Source organism: Thamnophis elegans, chromosome 3 (assembly GCF_009769535.1).
Source record: "Thamnophis elegans isolate rThaEle1 chromosome 3, rThaEle1.pri, whole genome shotgun sequence".
NCBI classification, from domain to species: domain Eukaryota; kingdom Metazoa; phylum Chordata; class Lepidosauria; order Squamata; family Colubridae; genus Thamnophis; species Thamnophis elegans.
Window position 1 is genome coordinate 33829818 of NC_045543.1, and position 9158 is coordinate 33838975.

The window sequence follows — 9158 nt, forward strand, 5'->3', positions numbered from 1 at the left end:
CTTTGTTTGCATAAACAGGAATTATCCAAATAACATTGCCTTTCAGACTAATCTCCAGCCTGACCTAGTGCAAATAGTTGTGTAATTTACCTAGGCTAAAAACCAAAAATTTCTATACTTGTATAGGCTATTTTATATTAGGGAATATAAATAGCATTAGGGAAATATGATCTGGTTCATCCATAGTTTTTATATGTAGTAATAAAAAGTATAGGTTTTAGAAAAATTAAAAGATAACGAGTGAATGATTTTTTTCTTCTTTCCTTAAATATGGATTTCTTTCATTTTTTAAAGGGAATGCTTATTTTTCCTGAGTCATGTGGGGTTCTCCAATAGATCAACATACATGCATGCATACATACCAGGGGTGGGTTTCATCCGTATGGGCCAGTACGGAGGTTCTATGATTTGTGATCCTCTTCCATTTGCAGAGCTTAATGAGAGATTGGACTCCAGCCAATCAATGAGCAGTGGGCTGGGCTAGTTTAGTGCGGACGGACGGGAGAGCGAGCGAGCTGTGACGGGATGGCCAGGGCGAGCAAGCGACAGGGCCGGGGCAGGTGTTCTGAAAGTTACTTCCGGGTCCACCGGTCGAATCTCCTCTCACTGGATCGATAAATGTCACCAACCAGTTCTCCCAAGGTGGATGACCGGATGGTGAGCCAATGAAAGTTCCCTTAGTCCATCAAGCACTATGGCCAAGGCAGCCACCTGCCTATAAATTGTGAAAGATCCCTATCTAACCCATCCTGAAGGAACTCCAGCACCTGAGGGGCGGAAGCTGAGGTAGGATCTAACTGCACTGCCTGGCACCAGGGGACAAAGGTAGACTATGTGGTGTTATATATCCACCTGGTGGACTGCCTCCTAGAGGCCTTAATAGTCCTGATCACCCGAGCTGAGAAATCAGCAGCCCTCAAGCATTCTCACTGAAATGCCAGTCATTCAACTGGAGCCACTGAGGCTCTGGATGGACCAGGACCCCTGGCACAGGGAAATTTCCTCTCGGGCGATTCTCCAATGGGAAGAGATGGATAGGCTTACAAGGTTCGCGAACCAAGATCTGCAAGATCAATATGGTGCTATCAAAATCATTGCTGCCCTCTCTGCAACTACTTTCTGAAGGACCCCTGGGATGAGAGGGAGAGGAGGAAAGGCATAGAGAAGGCCCTCCGGCCAGTTGCACCAAGAGCATCAACTGCTTCTGCCCCTTGGGATGGAAACCTGGAGATGAATATGGGTAGTTGTGTGTTCGTTGGCATTGCAAACAGGTCTACAATGGGCCGCCTGAACCTCTGGCAAATCAGAAGGAACAGTTCTGGATGTAGCAGCCACTCGCCATGGTCCACTGCGGCTCTGCTGAGCCAGTCAGCCTGATGGTTCTCCATGCCCGATATATGCTCTGCTCTCAGTGACAAGAGATGCCATTCCTCCCAGGTCCCCAGTTTCAATGCTTTGTGCCACAGCGCATGTGAGTATGTGCCCCCCCTATGTTTGTTGATGTGGGCCTTGGTTGCCATGTTGTCTGTTAGTGTGAGTACATGCCAGCTGCAGACCTGCACTTTGAAATGATGAAGAGCCAGGTGGAGTGCCCTGAGCTCCAGCCAATTGATGTTGTGATGTATCCAGCAGTGCTCCCCAGCCGAAGAGGCTTGCATCCATGGTCAAGGTCAGATGGACTGGTTCCTTGAACACTGATTCCTTGTGTCCACCAGAGTAGTGACAGAAGGACCTGGGTGGCACACGGATCTTGAAAACAGCATCACTGGTTCCATTCCTTTGGTGTGGCAGAAGGTGTCACTGTGGTGCTCTGGCGTGGAGACAAGCCCAGAGAATAATTGTGATGCAGGAAATCATATTCCCCAGTAGCCTGGACAGCAGCGCTACGGAAACACAGCGTGTCCTGCATATCTGTTTGACCAACTTCACTATGCTATCTCTGCGATCAATAGAAGCTAGGTGATTGCCGTCCCTGATCCCTTCAAGGATAGACTTCAAGGAGAACATCTTGAATTGCCTGTATACTAGGTGAGAATTTAAGAGTTTTAGATCAAAAATCACTCTCCAACCCTCCAAACGTTTAGGAACAATGAATAGATTAGAACAAAACCCAGATCCTTTCTGATCCAGAGAAACAAGCTCAATTGCCTGGATATCCAGAAGATGCTGGATAGCCTTCTTCATAATCTGTCACTTGACCCTGTTCCAAGATAGAGAGAAAGTCCTGAATCAGCTCGTGAGGTGGGAGAGGAACTCTAATCTTAGTCCAAATTTGACCATGTTGAGGACCCATGTGTCGGACAAGATGGACTCCCAATAGTCCGCAAATAAGGCAAGGCAGCCACCAATCGGGTGATCCTGTCCCCAATCACTTACCCCAGTGGAAAGGTCGGCCACCTCCACCACGAAAGAGCTGCTTACCCTGGGGTTGATATCTAGATGTATCCCTGTAGTACTGCCTATCCGTCTGTCTGTCTGAACTGGGGGGGGGGGAAATGCTTGTGCTATTGTGATTCCTGCTCAGAAGGACAAAACAAAAACTTCGAAAATAAGAGGCAGGTCGTTGATCCGAACGTCTGGTCACCATGAGAAAAACTTTGCGCTTGTTTTTGTCCTCCACCAAGATGGGATCCAGAGAAGCGCCAAACAAGGACCCACCTGAGAATTATGAGAAAGCTAATCTCCACTTAGATTTGGCATCAGTTTGCCAGCCACGAAGCCACAGCAGTTTTCTAGGGTTCCACCACAAAACCGTGATAGACTAAAGCGTGTGTGACTAAAGCGCGGTGACAAAACCGCACGGTCAAAACCGCGCGACAACAGCGCGCCGACAACAGTGCGCCGACAGAAGCGCGCTATAACATAACCCTAAAAATAACCCTAAACCTAATCTACCCTAAACCTAACCCTAAACCTAACCCTAAACCTAACCCTAAACCTAACCCTAAACCTAACCCTAAACCTAACCCTAAACCTAACCCTAAACCTAACCCTAAACCCTACCTTAAGTTAAATCGCGCTTCTGTCGGCGCGCTCTTGTCGGCGTGCTGTTGTCGGCGCGCTTTTGACATCGCGGTTTTAGTGCCGCGGTGTTGTCGGCGCACTTTTGACGTTCGCGGTTATGTCGTGCCACGGTTTTCTTGAGGTGACCGAAGAAGAAAGCGCCCTGGAAGCAAACATCAGCAGAAAATTGAGTGGCGGTGATTAGTTTGCTTACATCTTGCTGTAGTCTGACATCATTTGAGGGAATGCGCTCCTGCATTTGGCGTAACCAAAGGTGGTCGGTGGTCCGATTGAAAAATGAGACTGAGATGGCCATTTAATGGCACAAGCTGCTATTTGGAATGTTTTGCGTAATGTTAATTCAGCCTTCTTGTCCTCAGCCTTCAAGTTATCTGCAATGTCCTCTATGACCAGGGAGGTGGAAGTAGCCAGTGCAGCCACTGGGGAATCAATGATAGACATTTGTAATGCCTGGGAAAACCCTGATTCCAGATTGTAAAACCTGTGATAATGACCTCCAGGATTTGGGAAAGCACCAGGGCATGCCCACTGATTTTTTACTACATCCAGAAAAAATTGTGAGGCCAGAATTTCCTTCTTCTCTATCTGTGGTTTTGAGAAAAGACCTCTGTCCAACTCCTGCTGAGGGTTAGGAACAGCAGCACCCCACAGCTTGGTGGTGGCTCTTGCTTTGCGAAGGAGGGATTTAAATAAAGCAGGAGAAAAAAGGCCAGTGAATGCAAGAGGATCAGGAGCTAGAATTTCCTCATCATCCGAGAGGTCAACATCCCTCTGACCCTCTTCCGCTAAAAGGGAACCCTCACTAGCAATTGATGGAGATGAAGGTCTCCAATCCTGGCTTGCTTCAATTCTGGGTTGGTCTAGATGACATCACTGGATCTCACGGGATTCCCACTGCAAATTTGGTGGCTCTCTATGCTGCAGCCCTGAGACTATTCCCTGAGCTATAGCCTGTGAAATCAGTTGCTTAAAGCATTCAGGGAGGTCAGGCAAGAGAGGAGGAGGGTTGGGGGACATCCAAGTCAGGTCCAGGTTGGCCTGCTTGAGGAGCAAGCCTGGTGCTATTCTGGAGATGCACCGAGCCTGATGCAAGGCAATCAAAAGAATCTCCCTGTAAGGCAGGAAAAGAAGGGATTTTATTCCATTCCTGATCCCTAAGAGTTCAGGGAGGCTTCCTTGAAGGCTCTGGAACACGAAAAACTGGCCCCAAAGGCAAACCAGAAGTTTGGGAACGGACCTACGGTTTGCTTGTAGGGCCGTTTTTTGCCCTCTGGAGCCTTCAGGAGGCTTCCCTAAAGGCTCCAGAGGGCAAAAACGGCCCTATGAGCAAACCAGAAGTCTGTTCCTAAACTTCCGTAGGGCTGGTTTTTCGTGCTCTGTGGCTTCAGGGAAGCTCCTGAAGCCTCCGGAGGGCATCTGGGGGGGGGAGGCTGTTTTCGCCTTCCCCGGGCTCCTAGAAAGCCTCCGAAGACTTGGGGAGGGTGAAAAAAGCGTGCCAAAAGGGGGTGGGGAGGAGTGCTAGTCGCACGTGCATGCGCAAGGGGGGAAGCATGCATAGCATTATTGGTGTGGCACACCATTGCATGACCCCCCTGCGTTCCCTCCCACTTTTAGCCCGCAAGTTGTAAACTAAATCTAGCTTCCCCCTTGAATTTTGCTTGTCAGATCGCCAAAGGTGATCAAATGATTCTGGGACACTGCAACAGTTGCTAAGTATCCAAATTTTGATCACATGATCATGGAAATGGAGCAATGGTTGTGTGAAAAATGGTTATAAGTACTTTTTTCAGGGACATTGTAACTTTGAAGAGTCACTAAATGAACTGTTGTAAATTGAGGACTACCTGTATTAAAACATTAGAACATATTTTAATGAGTCTTTATCCAGAAAATATTATCAATTTGATGTAAATATTCTTAAATATACAGATTATAAAGTGGGCAGTAGCTTATTAAGACTAAGACACTTGGTAACTATATTTATCTTTTAAAACAATTAGCTAAGTATAATGTTTTGAAAGAGGTATTTATATTGTGACCAGATATTATTCCCCAGCTTTTGCATTTTTTCTGGTATATTGGATAGGGTGTATATTTTTTATAATTTGCATCTGATTATTATTCCATTGTTTTACTGAAATATGATTAATACACAGTATCAGCTAATTATACTAAAAAGAAAATTATAAAGAAAATATATAGAAAATTCAAAAGACAACTACCATGTAAATAAAACAGATATTGCACATATACACATTTACCATATATGTAAGATAAACTATTATAAACTATTGCTAGAAAGATAAATAATATAATCCATCAAAATTGTGAAATTGCAGTTCTTACTGTTGATGTTTCATTATTTTAACTTTATAATGAAATTTAAATGTTTCAATCATGTTTAATGTATATCAGCTACAAACCTTAAGACAAAAAAAAATTACACATAAGGTTTGCAGCTGATGATGTACATTAAAAATGATTGAAACACTTTTAAATGTAATCACAAGTTTCATTGAACCATTTTCTAAGGGAGCTTACAATTATAAAGTGGAAATGTTTTAGGCAAAGTGGAAGACTTCAATTACATATATGTTTGGTTGGTTGATATTGAACGGGTAGACAAGTGCCTTACTGAATACCTCCAATTGGGGAATTGGAGTATGAGCTACAATTTGCCTGAGATTGCAGGATGATGTTTGAGGGATGGACATTCTTTGTTACTTGTTATATGCCTTCTTTACAGCTTATATCATTTCCCCCTTTCCCCCCCCCCCAGACAGCAAAAAACTAGTTCAAGAGCTCATAAATGAGGCTCATGAAACACAACCGCCTATAGGGCTGCAGATGGCCTGTTTTGCAGTAAAGTATTAAGATCAAGTGGCTGGTTTCTGAGGGATTCCATTTAAAACTGAGCATCTATGTCTTGGATTTAGACCGAGTGTAATACTATGGTTCAGTCAATAAAGAAAGATGAATTCTGTGATTTGATGGCAACTCCTGGTGAATCCAATTTTAAAAAGTTTATTACCGAATATTCATAGTCCTTGACTTAAAACCATTTGTTTGGCAATCATTTGGAGTTACAATGGCACTGAAAAAATGTACTTAGGACCATTTTTTACACTTATGCTCATTGAAGCATCCCCACAGTCATGTGATAAAAATTCAGATACTTGGCAGCAGCCTGTATTTATGATGATTGCAGTGTCTGGGGGTCTTGTGAATCCTCTCTTGTTATCTTCTGACAAGCTAAGTCAGTGGGGAAATCAATTACTAATGTTACTAATAACAGGATTCACTTAACTGTGGCAAAAAAGATTGTAAAAAAGGACAAATCTCACTTGACTGACTTGCTTAGCAACATAAATTTTGGGCTCAATTGTGGTTGTAACTTAAGGACTACCTATATTCTCTAAAATAAAGTAGGAATAGAGCAGATAAAATAAAGCATGTGTGATGTCTCAAACTGATTTGCCCATATGTATATGCCATCTACAAGTAATTCTCAATTTACAGCTGAGCCCAACATTTGTTAAGTGAATTTTGACCCATTTTATGACTTTTCTTGCCTCAATTATTAAGTGAATCACTGCAGTTGATAAGTTAGTAATCCGGTTCTGAAGTGAATCTGGTTTCCCCGTTGACTTTGCTTATCAAAAGGTCGTAAAAGGGGATCACATGATCTTGGGACATAGCAATGATGATAAATATGATTCATTAGCCAAGCATCTGAATTTTGATCAAAATTTTGAATTTTGATCATAGGGATGCTGGAGAGCTGGTAATTGTGAAAAACGGTCATGAGTTGCTTTTTTCAGTGCTGTTGTAACTGAACGGTCACTAAATGAACTGTTGTAAGTCGAGGACTACCTGTACTTGTTTTATTCTAACGGCTTACAACACATGAGAAAAACTATAACTCTATACCTGCTATCAAACAAGTCAGTATGCTGTCTTAAAGGACTATTTGTTATATTCTAAAACATTGGAATAAGAATACACCTATGCTTAGTAAGAAAGCTTTTCCAGAGGCAGTGGGATAGATTTTTTGATTTAGATTTTAAATTTTATTTATTATTTATAGGCCGCCCTTTTCCCTGAGGGGACTCATGGCGGCTTACAATTCATGGGAGGGGGTGTGCAAAACAAAACATAAGACAGTACGTGAATAAAAAAATAAACAATAAAACACAACTTTCATTCAACATTCGGGTGGGGCGGATTAGAATCTTTATCCCCAGGCCTGACGGGATAGCCAGATCTAAAGGGCTGTGCGGAAGGTCTGGACGGTGGTGAGGGTGCGAATCTCCACGGGGAGATCGTTCCAAAGGGTCGGAGCTACTACTGAAAAGGCTCTCCTCCGCGTAGTCGCCAGTCGGCACTGACTGACGGATGGAACTCGGAGGAGGCCTAATCTGTGCGATCGACTAGGTCGAAGGGAGGTAATTGGCAGGAGGCGGTCTCTCAAGTACTCAGATCCACTACCATGGAGGGCTTTATGGATGGTAAGTAGCACCTTGAAGCGAACCCGGAGATCAACAGGTAGCCAGTGCAGCTCGCGGAGGATAGGTGTTATGTGGGCGAACCGCGGTGCGCCCACAATCACTCGCACGGCCGCACCCTGGACTAGCTGAAGTCGCCGGATGCTCTTCAAGGGCAGCCCCATGTAGAGCACATTGCAGTATTCCAGCCTAGAGGTCACAAGGGCTCGAGTGACTGTTGTGAGGGCCTCCCGATTCAGGTACCTGGGAACCTGGGCAAATGCCCCCCTGGTCACAGCCGACAGGTGATGGTCAAAGGTCAGCTGTGGGTCCAGGAGGACTCCCAAGTTGCGAACCCTATCTGAGGGGTATAAAATTTGACCCCCCAGCCTGAGCGATGGAACACTGGCCAAATTATTGGGAGGGAAACACAACAGCCACTCGGTCTTGTCCGGGTTGAGTACCAGTTTGCTAGCTCTCATCCAGTTCTTAACGGCCTCAAGGCCCTGGTTCATCACGTCCACCGCTTCATTGAGTTGGCACGGGGCGGACAGATACAACTGAGTGTCGTCCGCGTATTGGTGGTATTTTATCCCGTGCCTCCAAATGATCTCGCCCAGCGGTTTCATGTAGATGTTAAATAGTAGGGGGGATAAGACCGAACCCTGCGGCACCCCATATGTTAGGGGCCTAGGGGACGATCTCTGCCCCCCAAGCAACACCGACTGCGATCTGTCCGAGAGGTAGGAGGAGAACCACTGCAAAACAGTGCCTCCCATCCCCACCTCCCGCAGTCATCGCAGAAGGATACCATGGTCGATGGTATCGAAAGCCACCGAGAGGTCAAGGAGAACCAGGATGGATGCATGGCCTCCATCCCTGGCTCTCCAGAGATCATCGGTCAATGCGACCAAAGCGGTTTCTGTGCTGTAACCAGGTCTGAAGCCGGACTGGAAGGGGTCAAGGTAACTAGCTTCCTCCAAGGACCGTTGGAGCTGGAAGGCCACCACCTTCTCAACAACCTTTCCGACAAAGGGGAGGTTGGAGACTGGACGGTAATTGTTGAAAATGGCTGGATCCAAGGATGTTTTTTTCAGGAGGGGTCTCACCACCGCCGCTTTAGTGCGGCGGGGAAGTGCCCCTCCCGAAGGGAGGCGGTAACGACCGCCTGGATCCAGCCTCGTGTCACCTCACTGCTGTTGGCAACCAGCCAGGAGGGACACGGGTCCAGTACACAGGTGGAGGCACTCACAGCTCATATGGCCTTGTCCACATCCCCAGGGGCAACATCCTGAAACTCAACCCAGAGATGGTCTGCCAAGTTATCCCCCTGTGCCTCGGCTGGATCTGCAAAGGTGGAGTCCAAGTCCGACCGAAACCGAGCAACTTTGTCCGCTAAGAACTGGACATAATCCTCAGCCTTACCCTGCAGGGGGTCCCCCGTATCCCTCCTATTTAGGAGGGAGCGGGTTATCCTAAACAGGGCGGCTGGGCGGGACTCAGCGGACGCAACCAAGGTGGCAATATACGTTCTTTTTGCTGTCCTCAATGCCCTGATATATTCCTTGGTGCAAGTTGTTAAAAGTGCTCGGTTCGATTCGGACTTATCGGACCTCCACAGGTGCTCTAGGCGTCTCCTCTGGCGCTTCT